We start from the raw sequence: 19,870 nt of genomic DNA, 5'->3' as shown, positions 1-19,870 counted from the left end.
AAACAAGGATTGCAACAGAGCAGAGGACTGGGAGAGTAGTAAAGACACAAGGAGTGATTCCTCTGGGGACATTGCCTTGAGGGAAGCTCCTCCACCTCACTAAGGGATGGATAACCTTGCTCTCTGAGCAGTGCCTATCTTTGGCTATCTGGCAGTGAGGAAGGAAAGCACCTTTGACAGCACGAGTGCTTTCCAGCAGTGGAAAGGGGAGAAGCAAAGGGCTGTGCTCTCCAGTATCGCACTACCCTTTGGGCTGGCTGCACCACTGTGTCCCTCTGAGGCCAAGTGCACCCAGTGCTGATGAAAGAGCTGAACAAGGACACAAGCTCCTGCTGTCTTGGTCTGGTGAACTGCCTGGGGAGGTTACAGCTCTCTGCCACAGCCTTGACACTGGATTTTTTCACTCCTGGGAGTCAAAGCAGAATATTGCACACACACTTAGTAAGCTGATGAATTCAGTGGAGGAGCAGGTGAACAGATTCTGCCTTCGGTCCTGACAGATAGATAAAGTGAGTCTCTATATCCTTTCACACTCATACATAGGCACACGTACACTGCAAAGAATCTGTGAACTGTCTATTACAGTTCTCTGTATGGGATCAAATACTGCTGAGTTTCTCTGACGTTGATCACAGTCGCGGTGCTAAAATCAGAGCAGGTGACTTGTCACTGCCAACGTGGTGAGAAGATGTTTATGGGGGTGCCTCTCTGATGCAGCATCTGGAAAATACACCTGAAGATCCCAGAAGTGTTGCAGTTGCGAATGACAAGGGTTGGAGTTCTCCTCTGAGGAGTCTTGCTCCAAGCCAAGTAAATATATTCATTAACATGTTTTAGACTATTTAGAGTGAAAATATCTTGTTCTGCCTGTGCTACGTTGCAGATCTTTTTTGGTAATGCCGGAAAGATTTCTTAGCACTGTTAGCCCTTCAAAGCCGTGTAGTTTAACTTGTTCTTCCTGAATAAATAAAATTCAGGCTCTCGAGATGAATTCATTCTGTACAAAACTTACACAGCTACCTGGAATAAATTAATCTTTCCATTACTGTACTTTTCACTAGTGAGCAGTAATTTTACTGCTGAACAATCTGAAGTACTATGAGAAAAAAAAACAACCTTCCTTGCTCCCCTGCAGAATACAACAGTAACAACTTGGGAAATACATTATTTGGCTTCAAGTAAATGTCAATAGCTAAATTCTTTCTCCATGCATGTCTGTATCAGAGATGGAGATATCCAGCAGAGATATGGCTCCAGGGGGAGACCTTTGACTTAACTGTTTTTTAATTGAATCATATTAACTGCTTTGTCATGCTGACACAGAGGTTGGGAACAATAGAGAAGAATTTCTCTCTGCTGCATGGGAAACTCTCACTGCCCCCAAGTTTTGACACGGCATTCAGTCTGAATGATGGGAGCAGCATATTCTCTGGAGGCATTTGGCAGCTCTGCAACTCTGTTTTAAGGTTTGAGAAGCCTTTCTGAAATCAAGAGGGGCTTAAAAAAACCTCATCTCCAACATGAAAACTAAATCAGTCAGCTACAAGTTCACTGAGTAATCCAGACTTGGCCCACTGGGTCTTGTACCAGTACCAGTGCTGGTAACCTGATGTGGGACTAGGCAGAGGTGAGCCTAGATTCACTGGAAATGCATCATTCCAATTGCAAAACTAAAGATAGTTGTAGTAGAATACTTAAAGTTATTACAAATGTTTTATCAGGGGAGATGTGGAGATGAAAATAGTCTGATAATAGGGCTGAGAAGGAGGATGATCAAGGTGTGTGAGGCAGAGAACTTTTTTCTGTAATGCTCCTCCTGGGTAAGTCATGGAAAACTTGCAGCAGAGAAAGACACCTCTCCCAAGTCCTTAATAGACCAAGATTTCTTCCCCTCTTACCACATTCGTTCCTATAAAAAATTTTCAGCTCAGTAATTCTGGACAGCCGTTTCCAGCAGTTTATTGGTGATGCTTCCCATCGTTACAGCATGTGACACAGTAGTAGTCTGCCACTGTGATTGCTGCAGCTTCTGTCAACACCCAGCTAAGGCGGTTTGCTGCTTTTTTCCGGAGTGTCTTTCAGCGCCACTCAGCGGTTGTTCTCGCCTGCAGCGTGGCTGCTAACTGCAAACTGTGCGCATACATATTTGTTTCTTCTTTTTTAATAAGAAACTTCAGCAAGTAAGTTCACCGTTCAGGAATCACATGCACCATTCTTAATACAAAGAACGCAAATGATACATCTTAAAAGCTACAGAGAGTGTGTTGTTACAAAAGCTCCTCAAAGAAAGGGAAAGGAGGAAGAAATAATGAAAACCTCTTTAAAATAATCGAGAAAAGATCTCAGAGAGCATTCCCTGAACTTACAGTAACCATAGCAAACCAAACAAAAGACAGTAGTAATAAGTCTTATGTATCCTTGGTGATCTGCTTAAGCAACTTCTTGCTTTTACAGTAAGCCAAAAAAAGGGAGAACGGATGAGTTCAAAGTATGATCCTCTGAATGACGAGAAGCCTCCTCAAACAGAAGAAAATGGACTGGAGTGTTAATGCAAAGCAGGATCAGGGGTGGCCTCTGGGATTTTCAGCAAAGGGCAGTGGGCTTCACTACAGTAAAGACAACTGAGCGGATTTAGTCTGGGTCAGCCTGAGGAGACTACTGAGACTTTCTGAAGCGGCTGAGGGGGCCAGCTTGGCAGGGAAAATCTTGTTTTCTCCTTGTAAAGAACCTGAAAGCATTGGCTAGATGTGTTTGTGGACAACAGAAGAAAGAATGAAGTGCGTGGGAGAGGCTGAAATCACAGCCTTTATGGAGAAGTTTTCACAGGAAGTAGGGCCATCCTCTGGAAGGGGATAATTTCCTGCTGCATGGTTCAAGTGGCAAAGACTCCCACCAGGTCGGAGCTGTGAACTAGAGATTCAGAGAGACAGCCCCTGGAATGAGAGTCAGGATTTGGATCATCATCATGCACAGAGAGATCATACACTGAATGGGCAGAACTGACAAAGGTTACAATGACCGTGTCCATTTTACAGCTAGAAAAACTAAGACACAGAAATCAAGACTATTTATGCTACTGATGAATGTTTTGCTGTACAGATGCTCCCACTGATTTAAAGGAGGGGGATTCTGCTCCCTGGCAAAGCAGCCTGGGCAGCTGGCTCTATTCACAGCATCTGCAGTGAGATATGAATCTGGCCATCTTGTGTCTTAGACATTCATTCTCCTGCACGGTTGAGTGTTTCGCTTAATCCAGTCAGAAACCATCCGTCCCCAGCAAGCTCCTGTTGACTCCTCCTGCTCCTGATGGATTGAGAAACAGTCCTACACCCAGAAAGTTTGCTAGTGTCAAATCTCCTTGTTTTTCTCAGCTTAAATAAACCATAGCAGGTCTTACTGCTTATTGATTGACCTCTTATACTAGGTCATGTAGCTCACAGTGATCATATTTTTGGTACGAGTGACTGTTGAAGGTGATTTTGACAATACCATGGCTGTTCAAACCACTTCAACACAATCTCCACACTTAAAATAATAGACTGTAGTGTTAACTCTGCCCTTGCCAACTGACATCACTTGAGCCACTTGAGGCTTAGGAAATGGTTCAAGACTTATCTTTCTTTTCCTCTTGCTTGTAGCCTGGTCTGCAGAATATGTTCAGAGAGGGTAGCCACATGCAGAAGCGACCTGCCTATGTATTTATCTGCCTGTTTTGGCATGCAGAGCCTTGCAAGTATCTTCAGTCCTGTGGTCCTTGACTACTCAGTGCAGCACAGAACCAGCAGAGTCCCATCCATGACTTGTTCAGTGAAGCAAGTGTTCATTTAAATAGGTTCCGTGTATGCTGAGGCTTGTTTGCTTTTGTTGATAATGGTTATACTCAGTTATACTCAGCTTTGTGTTTATAGTGCAGGTTGTTTTGCTTGAGTTAGTCAGTCTTTTCCTTGAAATATTAGCGCTCCTTATATACAAATATTTTCAGAGGCATTCAGTGAAGAAGTGACCTTGTCAGAACATGGAGCATCTGAACTTTACCTTAGGAAACAGTGTCTAATTTCTGGACTTTTGGAGGAAACACATGAGTCTTTTTGAGTCTTGGCTCTTTCGGTGGTATTGCCAGGTCCCAGGGCGGTCGTGAATGGTTTCCTCCAGGAAATCCAGGGATTTCATCCAGGGAACTCCAGCTGGTTAGATGAGATAACTGTGCCTAAGCAAGAGGGAAGGCTAACAGATTATTAATAGATGAGATAAATTTGTAACTCAAACGAATCAACCATACCTCCATTTATCTCTAGATACATGGATAATTCAACTTTAATGTTGCTATCAAAAGCTTTTAATCATAATCTTGTTTTAGGTCTTGTTTGTGAATAGTTTAAGTGCAAATAAGATCATTTTCAACCTCTGTTATTTCTTGTAGATGACTATATGCAAGCTAGCATACTCTCCTTAAAGACATTCTTTAATGTACTGCTGTGGCTGGCTACACAGCCTTGCAAACTGCAGTTTAAGAGCCACTGGCATAGGCATAAAGTGGAATGTTGTCTGAAAAGCAGATTCGTTGCCTGGTGTGCAGTAAGCCAGTCTCACACAAAGAGTTGGGATACTGATTTATTGAGAAGTTGCACATACTTGGATACTAGGTGGTATCCTACAAAGCTAGCACACCCCAGGATTTTCAGGACATTTTTTAATACATAATCTTATCACTTGACTACCATCCTGATACAGCCTCTGGCTTCCAATTTGTCACTTAAAGACAGAGCTGATATCCCCTTCTGCAGGCTATGCTAATTATGCTAATTAACAACATGTTGTTTCAAGATGCTCCTGTCTTCAAGGACAAGTTTAGTGAGTTTCTCTACTTGATCAATTTAGCAGCTTCAAATATGGTCATCCTGACCCAGATAAAAGAAAGTATTTGCTATATGTAAGCATACCCATACAAAGACCTGCACAAAAATTAGTTTTAACTGACAGCAGGGACACATCATTGTTTGAAGGCAGATTTATTTTAGAGCTGTTCATAACGTTAACAATCCTATCAGAAGTATTGTGGTTTTTAGTGTTTCCTTAAGTCTTGGATTTCAGATTATTTATAATGGTAATCATGGAACAATCTGAATTCCCATTTTCACTAACAACAACAAAAAAAAACAGCAGAAAAACAAACGTCTAGTCCCTGTACTTGCAAAGGGAACTCTGAAACAGGGACCAAAACTACAATAAATGAGGAGAGAGTTGAACAAGATGGTGTTTTAGAGTCCCTTCCAACTCTTTGAGTCTATGACTCCATTATAAAGCACAGACAATGATTTTGGGTTATAACTGGTGATTTTTAAAGGCAAGATTCATCTTTCATCTGGCAGAAGTTAATACAAATGCTTCTGGTGAGTATCTTAGCCTTTGAAGTAGCTGATATTTGTTACAAGGACATACTGGTCCAAAAATGCTTTTTTTCCATGTATGACCTAACAAAACAATAACCAATAAAAAAAAAAAAGAAGAAGAAATCTCTTCTGTTGTCTGTGTTGCAGATTAATCTAACCCACAGTATCCCACCCAATTGAATTTAGTTTAAATGCTACCCACCTGTTTTTCTTTACAACAAACTGGGGCCATACTGCATTTTTAGTTTGTTATTTATTTATGCTAGCAGTGAGGTCTAATGTTTCATCTCTCGCCCTTCCTGGTAATTGTGATACAAGGATCTTTATGTGAAGTCTCATTCCTGTGGTTTTATCTATTCTTGTGAAGAAAAGAAAAAGCTCATTCATCAGTGGAATGATGACTTCCTGGTAGCATGAATGACAATATTTTTTACCTACCTGTGTAGAGAGTTAAGAGAATTGATTAGCTAATGTTTGTGAAAGTCAGCTTTTAAGTGTTATAAAATGCATGAGCTGGAATTCCATTGTTCATGACAGAATGGCTTTACCTGTGAGAAACTGCCATTTACACTGAAGCTAATGTACAAGGGTAATATGTCTACATGTGCTGAGTTATGTGTTTGAATCTTGACTCAATTGCATTTTACCTGATATGACTTGAAATAAGAGTGTGTATGCAATTTCACTTCTCTCTGCAAACACCAGTCCTTCTGCTAGTGGAATCAGGGACTAAATCTATTTCAGAAGCATCTTCTGTTTTGATGTGATTTCTGGGAAGGTGGAGTGAAGGAAGAGATAATACTTTTTGTGTGCCATCAGATGTCATCCTAAGTATGGGTCTTGTGACAGCAGCTGACACAGGCTGCACCTTCTGATAAAACATGGACTGCCAGGTGCTTTGCATATCAGATTTTACGGTGGCAAGTTTTGTAATAAAAGCTATTTTGGTTGCACTTCATTCTCCAGAAGCTAAGGATTGAGAGTGCATTAAGCTGTATACAATCTTGCCCTCTACTAATATTCAGTATTGCTACACTAGTCTGCTTTTGAGGGGGAGTTGTGCACTAGTGCACAAGGCTGAGAGTCAGAAATCCTAGTCCAATTTTCTTTGCCTTGTCACTCACATGTATGCAGACTTGGTGCATTGCTGCTGGCACACTGATGGAGAATCGATGTACCATTTCTTTCTCTTTCCTTTGCAGGTTGAAGAGGGAGGCAAAGCAGACTCCCTGCCTTCTAAGCTGCAGGCTGGTGACGAGGTGGTGAACATCAATGAGGTGCAACTGAGCAGCTCCAGGAGAGAGGCCATTTCCCTAGTTAAAGGGTCTTACAAGAAACTCAAGCTAGTCGTTCGCAGGTAGGCAAGATAAAACACTCCCTCTCTCCCTCCCTCCTGCCCTATAGGTTGTCGCTACCATCCCCTTCACATCTCTAACTGAAAATCAATGGCTTGGCCTGATCTTGGCAATAGCCTTCTTTTAAGCACACAGGCATGAGCTCGAGGGCAAACGTTTGTTCTTTTCAGCAAACATTTCTACGACTCCTTTGTCACTGATACATCCAAGTATGTGAAATACTTATCCAAATCTTCCACTTCAAACCTGCCATGTGACAATCCAGAAACCTTGTTCAGTGATTTCCAGGCAGTTCCCATTGCCATCGTCCTTTCAAGTGCCTGGGGCTTCTGTGAAAAGGTGGCAATTCTGTACATAACTCTTGCCTTGTTTTCTCTGTTTTGTCACTGTTGTTGTGACAGCAGAAATATTTCCACTGGCCTGAGCAGAATTTGAAGCTATTTCATGTTTTGCAGATGAGTGATAAAGTGGTCATGCTGACAGAGTAGTCTTATCTTCATTGTATTCAGCTGGGACCTCGCAGGAAGATCAGCCATTTTACCTGTGTCTTTTGATCAAGAACCCCTGTACCATCACTGAATGAGTGATCTTGCTTCACCTGTGCAGTACTGCCATTTCCCTGGCTGTCAGAAGCCTTGTAAATGGTAATGAGTAGCAGTGCTTGCATGGTGGGTCTGATGGTATTCACTCAGCTGCACAAACTGTGTTGGTACCTGCACAAATAATACCAATACCCCTTGGTGACAGTCAGAATATCTTAGTGTCAGGTCACAGAACCTGATGCCCGGTTTGAATCATAAATGTTTTGGATTTATTTTTTTTCTGGTGTTACTTAAAGCCTTAACAGAGATGCTTCCTGTATGTTTTTCACTGTGGGCACGTTCAACGTTGTTTTCTTCTGTGCCAGTTAGGTGATAGCTGGTATCATTTTATGGAGTGCTCTGTCCTAAATTTCCATGCTCAGACAGAGAGGAATCTGGGTCAAGATCAGCATAGCTGAGGAGCTGTCGTTAGCCAAACAAAAGGTGTCAGTTTGAGTCACTAAGTTGGAAAACTGGCTAACATCCGGGGGGTGATGTCTGAATGGGACAGGCATGAACAGCTCAGACACCCTTCTGTTTTCTGGATTATATTTCATGCTCTGCTGGCTATACTGTGCTGTTTACATGAGTGTCTTCAGGTACTGAAAATGGCCTTATGAAAAATTCCATATACTGAAGTGGTACCTTGCTTGCGTAGCTGGCGGAAGGATAATTTTAAATGCAGTTGATCACTTCTGAAAACATTAAGAATCAGCCAGCAGTGGGTTATATTTCAAAATTATACCTCATAGTGTAATAATAGCTTATCTCTCAATTATTTTTAAGTTCCTGAGACCTTTTCACCTTTTCTTTTTCTTTCTAACGTGTGTGCAGGAGTATTTCCATGATTGGAATACTGTTGTGAACTTGAAGAAAGTTTGGTTCAGAGTCTTTCATGGTTTCACTTAATCACCATTAGAAGTAAGATCAAGCACACTAACTATAAGGTGTTACATTCACATAATATCCTCTTATCAAGATACTTTAAGCTCATAGCGCACATTTAAAGATCAGTAAATCTATAAGCTCAAAACTGAAAAAAATTACCATAAAATGCTAAGAACCCTTCTTACATGTCAACTTCTGTTCAGACAGTTTGACGTAGTCCCAGCTGAGAAAGCAGTGATAGAACAAAAGAATGAGATCTTGAGTGCTTTGTGGGTAGTGGGTCAGAAGCTACAGCACCAAAGGTGCAGGATATCTTCAGCCCAGACCTAATGAGTTTAGCCATTACGACCAGTACAGGAAGTGACAGTGTGCTTTCCATCTAGGATTTTTTTTGGTACATGGAGAAGAAAATGTCTTGCAGTACTGCGCTGTCTAAAAATAATTTGGGAGGTTATTGAAATTGTTTATAACCATTAATCTCAAGTGCAGGTTTCTTTGCTGCAATACCAGCAGACCTAAAACTTTCTGAACAGTCATTTGTGATTCTGGTATTAATAAGAACTTTTGCTTGGGGAGTGACACAAACCCATACTGGTGTGGACTTTACCCCTTTAAAGTCATATGCAAACAGTAGCAAAGTCTGCTTGATGTCTGTCTTTTCGGTTCTTTCCAAAGCATATTCAAGGTCAGCATATTTTTGAAGGTTGGAGTGTTTGTTTTTCATATTAAAAAATTCAGGAGTTGTCTGTTGCAGTGAGATGATGACATGAGATGTCACATCATACAGAAAGCTTGGAATTTTTATTCAGAAGTTTTGTAGTAAGAACATCAAAGATGACATACAGGGCACATTTGACTCACTCTAGATATCTGTGTAGCCAGCACAGCAGGTTGCTACTTAATCTCAGTTTTTATTTCAGGACAAAGTTGAGCTTTTAGTTCCTATTGCAGCTGAGTGAACATACACGTGTTACTAAACAAAAATTGGTATTACGGGTTGAGGCAATGATGTGTTATTTTTCTTGGAATGTCAACTGCAACGTTCAGTACTGATGCCTCAGCATCTGTAGTCATCATTCTGTTATTGGTTACTTTAATGAAAGAGAAGAATGCAAATAGAATGACAGGAATGTGAAGGGAAAATCAGAGAAAATTCAGTATGAGAGGAAAGAGGAACATAAACAGAGATGAGAAAAATGATTCATCTCACAATGATACTTATTATAAGTGAATGGCTATGAGTAAATAGGCAGTACCAGAGTAGTTAGTACATGAGAACTGTAGTCTGACTTTCACTTCTGTGCAAACATCCTGCTGACGTTTGGGAGGAACTTGCAGTAGGAGAGACATGTGAAGCTGTGAATATATCTGCATTCTATTTCCTTGCTCGTGAGCTTAATATAGACTTGGAACACGATGTCTTTAGGCAAGTTTTATTTTGTTAACATCCTTTTAATTCAAATGTGTGAAAAATAATTCAAAAGAAGTAGCAACTTGCTCATTACAAGCACTTTGCAGGCCCTAGATGTGATTCTGAAAGAAGCATCCAGTTGGTTGTTTCAAATTCAAAGAGGCAGCTTCATCTTTTTCGTGAAGTTAGTGTCTCTTGCTGCTTTTCTAGCGTAAGATGAATTGTCAGAATTGAACAGTCTTGCAGATAAATAAACTATCCTTTACAGAGTGATTGCCTCTGTAGCTTCTCTGTCAGTGTGATCTTAGTAAATATCTGGAAACCCAGAGCAGACAGGGCCACGGTAAGCCTGAGCTGTTGGAAGATGTGATGAGCTGATTATTTCTGGGCTGAAAGTTAACTGATTAGCAGTGAAGAGAGTAGTGTAAATGTATCAACATGTGACTGAAAAAAATGGCAGTGGAAAGGGTGACTAAATCACATCATTCACAACAGTAGAAAATAAGCCTATACGCTGTTTGCATTTCTTTCCTGTGGGTATGGTACCAAAGCCAATTGCAGCGCAGTTAGGGGATTTAGATGGGGCAGAGCCCCATTGATTAGGCTACCCATTACGTCCTTGGTAAATATGGCTAAGTTGTTAGCACGTGGTGTTGCAATGTAAAGATCTACAGACTGGGTGGGTGCGCATTGGCTTATGTGAGAGCCACCACATGCTGGAAGAATCTGAAAGTGTAGCAAAAGAATAACTGCATTTCATGTGTGAATCACCTCAGCAGCTGGAGAGCGTTTGTTGCTGTCTCTTGGGCAACTCCTACTACATGGCAGTTCCTCTTTTCAAACATTAACAACCTGTAGCAGCCAGGGAAAGTATAATTGGTTCATTTGCAGATGCGAAGTTGAGGCAGGGAAAGATATGACACAGTCTCTGCAGAGGCAGAAGTTGAACCCTAGAGTAAATACTGTGCCTGATCCCCAAGATGATCCTTCCAGTTTCTAAGGGGGAGCTGTCCCTTCAGTGTCTGAAGGAGTGCCATAAGAAAGAAAGGGGCAGTCTCTTTATTAGGGTCAAGGAAAATGGTTTCAAAGTAAAAGAGGACGGATTTAGACTAATTTAAGAGACTGTTCCTAATACCCTTAAGTTTCTTTATTCCCATTCCTCATTCTCCATGTTCTCACTTTGCTTGCTCATTTCCAGAACGACACAATACGTGTGTTTGTGAATATCTGTAGCCTCAGGTCTGCAGCTGGTGTGCCATAGGGAAACTTTGCTGTTGCTTACACTTATTAATGCTGAAGCATGAAGAAGCCAGAGTGAGAGTTGCTCTGCGTGTCAGAGAAGTACAAAGCTTTATTTTTTTGTTTCCTTTAAAGGAAACAGCCTTTTAAATTAGCAGTGGGCAAAGAGGCAAGGTAGCAGTGTGCTACAGGGAAGAAGGAACAAGTGTTGCTTCACTGGTGACAGACTACGGGAACGTGCCAACAAGGTAGGAGCACAGAAGAGGGCTCCCCACAATTTTCCCTTGGTGGTCTTCAGTGTATCTGTATCACTGCTGGTGACAAGTGCGTCTGATTGCGGATCTGAGCAGAATCAGCCCTCTCAAGCCTGAAGAATCCACAGGCTGATGCTGGGGAGATCGTTTTGCTCATGGTTTGCAAGATTGGCAATGATCAGTGTGAATCACTGTGAGAAAACGGAGACTGCTTTGTTTAATTTCGTTGGGGGAATCTTGTGTACTGTCATCCGTAAACTACCTTAAATAGTTTTTGATGCTCAGTTGATTTTTAACCAGATGGAGGAGACGGCGTGTTCGAAAGCTAAAGCTGCGAGCCACAGAAATAGGACTCACTTGTTTAGTTGATGAAAACTTTTACTTGTTTTCAGATTGGTTTCTTCTGTTGCTTGCTCTCCATCTTCAGTGTCTAAGCAGAGTTGGATGAAATTTTAAAAAGTCCCAGACCTTTTCAGTCATATCAGTTCAATCTAATTGTGCTGTGCATTCTTGTATCAGTTGAAGGTAAGGTTCCAAGTGTGTGTGCACTGCCTTGTCTGCTTTACAACGGCCACAGCAGCCTACAGCAGTTGCCCAAAATAGACTTTTCCACAGGTCAGTAAGCAAGAATGGCTGTTAGAGCGTCACACTGTTTACATAGTTTTACATTCAACATGTTCATAACAGCAGCAATTAGATCAGCGAGGCATGATGGCAAATGTAGCAGCTCTGCGAAAATGCTGAAGGCAACCACAGTCACAGGGACAGCAACTCTCAGCCACCCTTTCTAACACAAACACTGTTTGAACTAGGGCCTCCTACAAGCCATTCCTTCGAGTTGCTGTGGCATTCACTGTTGCCTGGTGCAGGAATGACAGAGGTGAAAATGTTAAGTCATTCTTGTTGAGACATCAGTGTGTTGTGACTTGAGTTGGGCAGTTTGGTCTGCGTTCTTGGTGAGTGTAACCCAGCTCCATTGCCTCAAATGGTGTTCAGATGAGTTACTTCAGGTCAGAATTTAGCCCTGAGATTCTTTAAACTCTTGGATCTAGCATCAGCCTTGGTTAACGAATGCAAAGCTCTATTAAAATTTGCTAGTGGAGCAGCAAGTAAATTTCTCCGCAGAGAATTGCTAATGTAGGCCTGTACTTCGTACATGCTGACATGCAGGAGTCCTATAGAGCTCTTCTGGGTTGTTGTTCTGAGGGTTCAGGCCAGCACATAGGCTCTGACCTGGGACGTGATGTGAGGAGTTCTGGTGATACATGCATCAGTGGAGCTAGTGAGATTGTGTGGAGCATAAATCTCAAATATCTGTAGTCTTCATCAAAACCTGCTGCGCATCTCCATGATGTGAAACGTGTGTTCTTAGCATGTGTTCTGTCACACACAGATACAAACTACTGTAGAAAGTCTGTTCAAGTATTGTTTAGGTAACATATACAATATTGTATCGTAGATGAAGTCCATTCTGTTCCTCAAGTATGTAGTTGCCATAACATCCTGTTGCACTTTTGAGGCTTCATGTGGAATGCAGTGGCATGTGAGTATAGCACTTCTGAGACTGCTGCAGTAAAAGCCATCCACCAGCCCTGCTCTTCTTCATAGCAGCCGATGAGTAAACCCTCTGCTCGTGCAAATCAGCCATAGCTTGAATGGAGATGTGGTGCCGTGGTCTTGGTGCTAGCAACAGCACTGAGGTAGGTACTGAAATTTAAGAATATGGCTGCCACTGCTTCTGACACCAGCTTTGCCAGTCTCACAGATGTGTGCTTACCTGGTTCTCATTGTGTTTTATGTAGAGTGAAAGACATTTGGCTGTATTTCTCACTCTCTTGAGCAACTTTATGGTGAGGTGTAAGTAAACACAGAGATAAAACATAGCAAAGATCAGTATTCAAGAGAGTTGATGTTCTATTTTCAGTGCTAATGGCTGGTAGTTTGTGTCAGCCCCAAACTTAGCAGTGCCTGAAATCAATTTCCTTCTCAGAGAGCCTTCGGGGTAAATATGCAAGTCAAATAAAAGAGAAATAGGGATAGAAAACATTATCCTCATTCTCCTATTGTGCTAAAAACTGTACAGAAGGAGAGGATTAAGCTTATCCGTGGCTATAACTGTAATCTGCGTGTTCATTTTCATACTTCCCTACAGATTCCCCCCAGGGTTTGGGTTATTCAGCTTATTCTCTTGGCACAGCCCTGTCTTAGTGCCCCTTGTTTGAACGATGAGACGTGGGAAGAGAAATTATGCTGCAGCACTGAGACCAGGGACAGCAGAGGAAGATGGTGAAGTAATGTGCTGAGTGGACTGTGAGTTCACCCAGGAGAACATTCCTTGGGAACACCAGTCCTGTGCCAGGGGCTGCCTCCTGCTTACACAGCCACAGTGCTGCAAACTCCTGGGGCAGGGAGGACACTGGACTTGTAGGTATATTTGTTCTGCTTCTGTCTCTGTGATGTGTCTGCTTTCAGGCACTGTGAGGGAGAAGATGTTGGGATATGCAGGCCTGTGTTCTGCTGCAGAACGGCCAGTGTTGTGTCTCAGACAAATCTAGTTCTTATCAACTCATTTAAAGACCTCTCTGGCAAGATCAGGAATTAAACTCATACTTCATAGAATACTTATGCCCATGCCATAACTACAAAATTGTTTTTCTTTCAGAAGCCAATTGCTCTCAGTTTTTTGTTTTTGGTTTTTGTTTTAAAGGGAAAAAAGTCTTTCACTCACCTGGTAAATGACCACATGGAAGTACTGAAGCATGGGAGGAAGATGTCAGCATGGCTGACATCTGAGGCTCAGGGCGGATTCGAGCCTGTGGAAATTGGTGGAAAGATTCCCACAGACTCCAAAAGGCTTTGGCTCAGATCCTCACTGAGCAGCGATTTCCCTCATTGACCACGAGAAAATGGGTTATTCCTAGAGAGAGGGAAAGCTGCTGGCATTTTTACAAAAAGCCAAGTGCCAGCACAATTCTTCAAAGAACTCTTTGGACTAATCCTTTCCTCTTATGACACTAATGTAATTTTGTGTCGTATTTGACAGCGTGCCAAAAAATTGTGTCAAATAAATCCAAGTTTTGTGAATGAAATTAATTAGAAAAGGCGTTGGCTCCCTCCCCACTCTTCAGCAATGCAGGAGCGTGTTTCCAGAGAGCTGCTTTGCAGACTGCTTAGTTTTTGCTCAGTGATGATGACTGGAGGAACAGCAAAAAAGAAGGTTTAGTGTATGTGGAAGTTGTGAGACTGACAGCTTGAGAGGCCAAAGCGGACATTAGCAGTGGTTAAGGGTTAGCAGGGTGGTCTTGTGCTGGATGTTCAGTTGTGAACTCCTCCATGGCATTCCACTGTGCCCCTGGGCACGTCTCGTCCTCTCTCAGCTCCTCACCTGCCAGGTGTTGCTGATGCTTTGTTGTGTGAGATCTTTGGGAGAAGTTCTTTTAAAGGGTATCTTAAACACACATAAGAATGAGCTTGCATTTGGAGTCTAACGTGGTGAGACAGGATCTCAGCTGATGCAAATAGGTGCCAACTGTCAAAGCCCTGACCTGCTGTTTGTACAGTATTTGTACAGTATTTCTATGGTCTGTACAGTAAGCTCTCAGGTAAATAAAGTCTTCAAAATTTGTCTGTGTTTTGGCTGAAACTTCCAAGTTTTTAACTATCTCAAGCAACATTATTTTCTGCACATTCATCAAAATATTTGCAGATCCTATCTCATTAGGAAAGGTCAATGAGAAGCACAGAGCAGACAGCTAAGATGTGAACAGAATGTAATTTTGAAATCACTGGCAGCAGGCTTACCGTCTAGGATTTAATTAGGTACAGCTTATGGCTGCCAGGCTTTTAGTAAACTTCCTACTATGAATGGTGAATATGGAAAGGATCTAGATATGATTTTTAAGAACGAATTACGGCTACTGTTGGGGACAGTGGGAAAATGCCTTGAAAAACAAGATGCCAGCCACCATAATGTGTTAATCTGTATAGGACATTAAAGGCTGACCCCTCACCTGAGACTGTATTAGAAACAACAATTTCTAGCCACTGCCACTCTGCATTAGCTGCTTCTTTCACCAAGTGCACTTGGATTAGTTTGCCTTCTTCAAGCAGTAATCAGGCTGCAGTTTAATCTGTCAGAAAGTGACAATGGAAAATCTGGGAAATCTCTGCCAGTGCTGGACAAAGTGCTTTTTAGGGTGTGCCTCCTCCTTTTGGAATTTCCTGTGGATTAAGTTGGAGATGGATCAGATCACGGTAGTATGAAAATCCTAACAAGCAAGCATGTGTTCTCTGACTGATCTGTGCCTTGCTTCTCTATCTGGGATTGTGTCTAAGCTGACCTTCAGTTGATAGGGCAAATACCTGGACTTGCATGAGGCTTTGGTTACCTGCCCAGGTGCACAGGACTGCAGGATGACAGCCTCACAAGTGCAGCTGCAGGAGAAGCTGTGAAAGTAACCAAACATCATCATCTTTATTGTAACAAGCTCCAGTTTCATGGCATTCATTTCGAGAACTGTCTACAAATATGATTGGTTTGTAAGGGATTTGTAAGTTGCGTGGCACTGACATATGCTGATGCATACATATCCTTAGCTGGGTTAAATATTTACTTTGCTCAGCAATACTAATTACCCTGGTCTATAAAAAAAAATTTCAAAACCTTTTCCATGCTTTTACTGCTTGATCTGAGGTTTTCTTTGGAAGAGAGATGGGGTCAGGAAAGGTTAATGAAATCTAATGTAATCCTACTGATACAAATTGAGTTTCCCTGGATTTACTGCTGTAAAACAGACATTGGGGTGAAGTGGTCACTGTAACTACTTCATGTGTTTAATGAACAGACTTGAATGGGTCATCCGAATTCTATGGTATTGTTTCTCCCTTGTGGCCAGATGAATGGAGTATCTCAGTCAGAGGAATAATAAAGAACAGAAACTGCACAGGCAGTATCGATTGGTCTTTTATATGCACAGCTCTTCCTGTTTGTAGCGAAAGGCAGCCTCACTTTCACAAATGCAGTTGGACAAAGAGTAGTCACGTGTACGTGCTTGGCCAAAACATTGGCTACAGTAGTAGCTCTGAAATTGAGAACAATTCCTTTCAAAATGCCTTTTTTTCTAGCTTTCTGCTTGCTTTGGCTTTGGCCTTAAAGGGGAGACAGCATCAGTCTTCAGAACACTAACCTAAAGCATTCTCAGGGAGGCCATACCTGCATAAATACACCATAACTAGTTAACTCTTCTCAGTGTCACTTCTTCATCTGCTGCTTAGCAGGCTTTTAAAAATTACTGAGGCGGAGTTGCAAGAGGAGAACGGAGACAGTAAGTGCCATCCTGTTTCTGTTGTGGATACAGGAAATACTGCCACTGTGCTGTTTGGCCTGGGGAACTGGGTGCAGTTCCTATGTGGCACTATTCCCTACTCGCCTCTTTTTTATAAAGAGTGATACAGCTCTTCTGCACCGTAGGGTGTCAGGTACTTAACTGCACTGAAGAGGATGATACTGGGCTAAAAGGGAACACTGAAGTAGAAAAAGAATGATGAAGATTATGGGCAAGATTGTGAATAGTGTATGTTTTCATGTGGCGGCTGAACTGGAGAAATAAATGTTTAGAGTGAAGTGGAAGTGAGATAGTACGTTTTGTTCGGCCTGGAATGCAACATTTTGTTCTCTGGAGGCAAAGCATGTTAATTTAATTTACAGAATCATCTAGGTTGGAAAAGACATTGAACATCACCAAGTCCAACCATCATCCTGATTTACTGAGTCCTGCCGTTTAACCATGTCCTTTAGTGCCACACCCACATATTTCTCAGATACCTCCAGGGATGGCAGCTCTACCGCGTCTCTGGACAGCCTGTTCCAATGTTTGACCGCCCTCTCCATGAAGAAGTTCTTCCTGAAGTCCAATGTAAATGTCCTCTGGTGCAACCTCAGACCATTTCCTCATGTCCTGTCATTTACCACCTGAGAAAAGAAACCAGCGCCTCCTTGCTACAATCTCCTGTCAGGTATCTGTAGAGAGCAAAGAGGTCTCCCCCAGCCTCCTTTTCTGCGGACTAAACAGCCCCAATTCTTTCAGCTGCTCCTCATATCTCTCATTTTCTGGTCTCTTCACCAGATTTGTTGCTCTTGTCTGCTCACACTGCACTGTCTCCTAACATGTGGACAAGCGAATAACCTCTTCTCCACTGTGGGTTTTATCTCCAACCCTCACTCACAATTACTCAATCACTTTTTTCAGATGAAATTTGGGTGGCGAATTTCAGAAGAAACAGTAAATAATTCTTGAGAGGTGAAAACACTTATTAATCTTTTCTCCTCTCTCCCGCAAATGGGAACTGCAAGAGACATCTGGCCCCAGATCTGCTGGAGCAGGAAAATGTGGCAGTCAGGACAGAGCTGCCTGGCACTTTCACTCAGCAAATTTTCCCTTTCCTCACGGTCTCTGCTCCTGTCTGTCAGGACTGCTGACGACTACTTGGTAGGAGGGCAGTAATCTGAGCTGCCTCTGCTGAGCAAACCTCTTGCATTTTACTGCGGGATTAGTGCTGAGGTGCCTCTGCGCGCAGCACCTGTATCTGCGACTCGTTATCTTAATCGCTCTGCTCCCGTCGCTCCTTTTCTCGAGGCGGTTGTGCCGTTCCCTCAGCTGAGGACCGCGTTCGTCAAGCAGCAGGCTGCTTTTGCAGCAGGGATGGGAATACCTGAGACTTGTGCTGATGTCTCACAAGGTAAGCAGCCTCTCGACAGCTAAAGGAAATCAAGCCGGGCTCGGCTTTGTCCCTGCGGAGGCGATCGGAGCTCGCGGCGGGGCTATGGGAGGAGGAGGGTGGGAGTCGTAAGGGCCCTGTTGGACCCAGCATCATAACCTTCAGAGCAAGTGGATGTCGGAGGAGTGCTGCGGGGGATTATTCAGCTGCTGTCGCGAGCAAACTCGCAGCAAATGGGCAGCTAGTGCCGCGTAACTGCTTAACTCCTGTTACCGGTTACGGTGTGCAGTGGTGTAAGCAAATCTGTAGGGCTTCAGGCTAAAAGAAGAATGCCACGTGTTGGCAGCGGAGCTGAACTTGTGTCAGCCTCCTGAGTTGTTTGGGATGCTTAAGGCCATTACCTCTCCTTGGTGTCAGTGGTACAAATAACGACAAGATCTAAGGACGCTGAGTCTTAAGAGCAGAGGCTCTGACTTATATCACCATGATGTGTTGGGCGTGTTTTCCAATTTATAGTCTGGAAGACTCTGCTCCAGGAAGTAGAGTTGTTTAAAGGCCAGTATTCCCAACAATGTTTGATATAGGCAGATGAGCCATGAGTCTGGGATGTATTCTTATTGTTTGATCTATACAGTAATGTTGCAGATAGCAGAACAAATGTGAAAGAGAATGACTTCAGAAATGGCAATCAGTGTAACTCCTGTGTGGGCCTACACCACTTTACGTTGGAGCTGTACTGCATTGTACACAGCTATACACCCTTTTTAGGCTGATTGTGAATCATAAAACTAAGTACATTGAACTTTGTTTGTGATTGTTTCTGGAAACATTAGCTCTTTTAGTAAACCCATTAATCATTGCTTGTGTCATCGTTACTTGTATATCTTTAAAGTTTTGTTTGCTTTTGGTGAATATGAACCAAACCAGCCATTTAGCTGCATACTTCTGCTGAAACTAGTGGTAACTGTTGTTTTTCTGCAATGCAATGATCCAGCCCATCCAGTGACGGCTGGCAGTGCAGGTGAAAGCAAATTGGAGTGATTCTGGTGGAGCGTTAGAGTCTGTGTTCCTGCTTTTTATAACAGGAGGTATTTTTTTTTGCTGTAGGTTATCTGCCTAAGAAAAATGACTTGAAACAGCCTGTTCTGAAGCCATAGAAGCAGCAGTGACTTTTGAGTACAGCATGCTGTCTTGCCTCATATGCACTCATTACATAAGTATTTTAAGAGTGGAAATTTTGTCGTTAAATCTAGAACTGGTGACCACAGCAAATTCCCAATCGCTCCAGATTGCCCCTAGTTCTCCCTTTCTGCCTTGCATGTGATCCAGCGCAATAAAAGCAAATTCAAGTACATATCTGGCTGGTGAAAGGCTGACCACGTGCTGTCGGTTTTCAGACCCCACTGCCCACTTGCGCGCTGCCTGTCCAACTTGAGGAAGTTGTGTGAGCAGTGAATGCACTGACTTTGAGGTGCTCATGTCCGTGTGGCACAGCTTGATGATGCCTGTACAGGCGTGCACGTTTCCCAAGGTGCAGTGAGATGAAGAACCCCTTGTCCCTCACCGGGGGACCCGTACGCCACAAGGCTGTGGGGAATCTGCAAGGGAGGTTGCCATCTCTTATCCACTTGCATCTCCCATGTGCTGTGACTCTCTCTGAAAGGGAGCGCCAGGCAGCACTCCCAGCCAAATGTTTAGTTCTAAATTAGTGTGGACAGTCTTGTGTGAGCAAGGGATTAGTTTGAGTCTTAATCCATTGCCCGGCTTGAGTGATTTGACGTCTCCCATGGTCTTCATATCAGGTTGTAGATGAGCCAGGCATGTATTTCTTCTCTGGGAGTTCTGTAAGCAGAGTGATTCAATGCTGCATACCCTGTGAAGTTGAAGAAGGGTGGGGTGCGTTGCTTCTGAGATTTGAGGAGATGCCTAAGATGCCTTCTTTACAGAGATTTGGTGGACACTTCCTTCAAACAAATTGGAAAAAACGGTCTGTTTTATCTGGTCTGTTATGTAGTCTTAAATACAAGTCTTTTTG

At 42.7% G+C, this 19,870-nt stretch overlaps 1 long non-coding RNA gene across 1 annotated transcript; it reads left to right on the top strand.

Annotated features, from left to right (window-relative positions):
- Positions 1-17,630: 17,630 nt before the first annotated feature.
- LOC116216543 lies at positions 17,631-19,189 on the top strand. Its single transcript, XR_004159509.1, has 2 exons — positions 17,631-17,856; positions 18,943-19,189. It is a non-coding gene; the product is annotated as an uncharacterized LOC116216543 (long non-coding RNA).
- Positions 19,190-19,870: the final 681 nt, after the last annotated feature.

This window comes from Meleagris gallopavo, chromosome 4, assembly GCF_000146605.3.
Source record: "Meleagris gallopavo isolate NT-WF06-2002-E0010 breed Aviagen turkey brand Nicholas breeding stock chromosome 4, Turkey_5.1, whole genome shotgun sequence".
NCBI lineage: Eukaryota > Metazoa > Chordata > Aves > Galliformes > Phasianidae > Meleagris > Meleagris gallopavo.
Note: the sequence above shows the minus strand (reverse complement) of the source record. Positions and strands in the feature narration are given on the sequence as shown.